The sequence below is a fragment of the Grammomys surdaster genome, unplaced genomic scaffold, assembly GCF_004785775.1.
Source record: "Grammomys surdaster isolate TR1022 unplaced genomic scaffold, NIH_TR_1.0 958, whole genome shotgun sequence".
In the NCBI taxonomy this organism is placed as follows: Eukaryota; Metazoa; Chordata; class Mammalia; order Rodentia; family Muridae; genus Grammomys; species Grammomys surdaster.
Genome location: NW_021605377.1, coordinates 12,685,170 through 12,688,589, shown reverse-complemented (window position 1 = coordinate 12,688,589; position 3,420 = coordinate 12,685,170). Strand labels below are relative to the sequence as shown.

Here is a 3,420-nt window from a genome sequence, read left to right as displayed (position 1 = left end):
ACAGTAAAATAAAAAGGGAAGGGGCTGGAGCCTCAGTCCTTATGAGGGCAGGTGTGACCCTGGTGTGAGTGGCACAAATGAAGCAGTACATTCCCAATCAGGAACAGAGAGAGGTGGGTAAGTGACCCGCAAGCACCAAGGTGGCCACTAGTCCAAGTACCTGCTGCTCAACTTGTTCCTAACATGCTGCAAACCCAAGCTTAGGCCCCCACCAGAAGAGAATTGCTTCTCTGGTATCTCTGAGATTCCCAGGACCCTCCTCTTTGTCCACCAGGACCACAAAGCACCAAGCAGCAGTGGTGATGACATCTGGATGGACCCCTTACCATCCAGGCCAAGAGGGCCACAGACACACTGATTGCACAGCTGCTCAATGGCTCGGGCCTCCCAGCTAGCCCTCCCTCACACCCAAATACTCACAGCACAATCTCAAAGACACAAAATGGCCATAACCTAGGAAAAATTACAATCTGGCGTCTCTCCTGCCCAATTAGCCTGAGAGGTAGTTATACACTGAACCAGAATGTACTGCTATGCACAGGGGTGGGCTGTAAGAGCCCCCCACAGTCACATTACTCCTCCTCTTCCTCCTCCACATCACCTGCTCCCTGCTGCTTTGGAGGCTTTGCCTTTGCCGCTCTGCTGTGGTAGCTGGCAGCTGCAGGGGTGACCTGAGAGCTCCTGCCACCTTCACTCCTCCCACTGGCTCTGTATCTCCCAGGGGAGCCATGAGGAAAAGAGGGCGCAAGGTTTTCTGGATAGAGATTTCAAATAGAGTGGATCACTGGAACATGCCCAGATGTGATGGGCCCATTCTGCCTGCCCTGCATCTGCCCACAGATGTCCTGGCTATCTGAGTTGTTGAACACACCAGGAGGGCTACATTGGCAGTCAGACCTGGGACCTAATGCTAGTTCAACAGTGGGTTACAGGTAGTCACATTGTTCATGGTTCTGTTGGGAGACATGTGGGAGTGCATAAGGGTATTCTGGTTCATGGTTGGGCATGTGCCTAGAACACCGAGACTCTGCCTGAGTACCGGCAGGAGTTCAGCAACCCCCCCCCAACCCCCACAGAACCCAGGGTCCTGAAAAGCAGTCTAGTCTCCATAGAATTACATTGTTCAGTCACGTAAGCCAGCCATTACAGCCCCTCCTAAAGTACACAGGTAGAGGGTGTGACTAGAGGCCTCAAGCCCTAGGGATTTACATACTAATGAAGGCCAGAGGATGGAGCAAATTAAGCATGCCTCCCCAGATCCTCCCCCTTTCTTCCTCCCTATTTAACTCAGAACTGGCCTGAGTTTTAGGGGGGTACATCCAAATCCATCCACCATCTGCCATGACAAAAAAAAAACCTTTCTGGAACCAAGGACTTCCTCGTGTCATTGAGGCCTGCTGCAGCCAAAGCCTCCAGGCTGCTGGAACCCTAGACCTCCTCCTGCATGTGGGACCCTCAGCGTGTGGAAGCCTCCGGGACTCCACCACTGTGGCCTTCTATTTTTTCCCCCACAGAGACATTGAGTAGGTGGAGCCTTTCACTGATTCCTGCTTGACATCACCCATGTAGACAGATGACAGGTCTCCCTCGTGTTTGACCTGCCTCCTGGACAGCTATGGTGAAATGTCTTCAGGCTGAGAATCCTGTGTAGGGATGCCCTTCATTGCACAGTGTTTTCCTATGGCTGGGCATTGGTCACATTGGTCCTGATGATGGAACCGCACTGCCTCTTCCAGCTGGACCCCACAGAACTCACAAGGGATGATGATGCTATCTTCCACAGCAGCTGAATTGCTCAGGCCCGTTAAAGTGTCTAGCTAGTTACTTGTTGCTTGCTGTAGAAAGTTCTAGAAGATGGTACCAGGATCTTCCACCCCCATGACGGAACAGATGCCAGTATTGAGTGAACGTAAGGCATGTGAAGGGTTGCAGCTTGTCTGATGGTCAATGAGCAGTTCCTCTGGGTGCAGCTCCTCACAGAACTCACAGGGCAGCAGTCTTGTCAGCAGCACCCTTTATGTCACCTAGAGATGTGGGTCCACTGCGAGCTGGATAAGCCTCAGACATAGACTCCCAGAATCCCTGCTCTACCATGCTGGAGGCCTGTCCCTCATTCTGCAGACTCAGGGCCAACATGAAGTCCAAGTGCACGTTATTCTCGGTGCTGTCTTTTGGGGACTGCCGGCTTCTATTCCCTTCCTGCCTTTCTTGTTCTTCAAAAAGATTACTTTGAATTGGAAAATGGTGCTGTCAGGCTTCTCTGGCTGGCAATCCTACTGTAGAAAGGGTCTGCCTCAAAGGCTCTCAGGGTCCTTCAGGGAGCCTCATGGATGAGTCCAGAGCCTCAATTTGCCTGAGGAGCTGGGATGCAATCCAGATTCTATCCTGACTCCAAGACTCATTGTAAGCATCGAGAAGGATGGCACCCTCATTTCTCTTTTCCTCCTCCACTTTCCGACAGACTTCAGGGTGAGTCTTCAGCTCCTTCACAAGCACGTTGCACCCACAGTTGTCACACAGCTCTGTCCAGGAGCCACAATAATCTTCATACTACTTCAACTTGAGCACAGAAAGCTCCAGATCACAGTGCTGGCAGACAGAAAGCCACAGAGGACACTAAGTCTCCACATGCTGTTTTAGTTGCCTCTTCTCCAACTTCTTGTTGCATTTGCAGGTCACCTGACAGTGCTCTGCAGCCATGTGAGTGTCCATGTCAGATTTAGGGAACGGTTCCTTGCAGACAGGGTACACATCAATGTTCCTCTGAGAGTGGATTTCATGGATGGTAAAATTAAACACCAGAATTTCCTTTTTGAGTTATCCCACAGCCTAGCAGTTTGGTCATCTGGAAACTCAACCATCTTAGCTCTTCCTGAAAACTCTGAGCCCAGCAGGAATGCCACTGCCACAGCAGCAGCCGCCTCTGCAGCCCTGAGCCCAACAGATTCTTTCCTTATTGGATATTCTATTTATTTACATTTCAGATGTAATCCTCTTTCCCCATTTCCCCTCCCTGTCCCATTCCCCCCCGTTTTGCTTTTATACCATTTTAATTACATGCGAGTATTTAGGTCAGTTCTAGGTTGAGGAATTAACAATAAAATAGATGGAAACAGTCAAGGAAAAAGCAAGACAAACACAAATAGTCAAAGAACAAAGAAGGCAATAAACAAAATTTTGTGAACACCCCTGTGATCACTATTTCTAAGGGCTTATCAGCATCATCAAAATATCTGTCAAGAATGCCTTCCTTACCCGTCATGGATTATACATTATCCAAAGCAATGCACCTCTCTCTTAGGTTGGGAAGGCTTTGTGCAGATTCTTACCTTTCCTTGACTTGCCAGCCTGTTAATTTAATAACTCTGTCTGGGGGTGCATTTTCAGTTTCAAGCCATGTACTTTGTGTGCCAGCATGTT

At 49.6% G+C, this 3,420-nt stretch overlaps 1 pseudogene; it reads right to left on the bottom strand.

The window, feature by feature from the left end:
- Positions 1 to 572: 572 nt before the first annotated feature.
- On the bottom strand, positions 573 to 2,861 carry LOC114634399 (annotated as a pseudogene).
- Between the last annotated feature and the right edge of the window lie 559 nt (positions 2,862 to 3,420).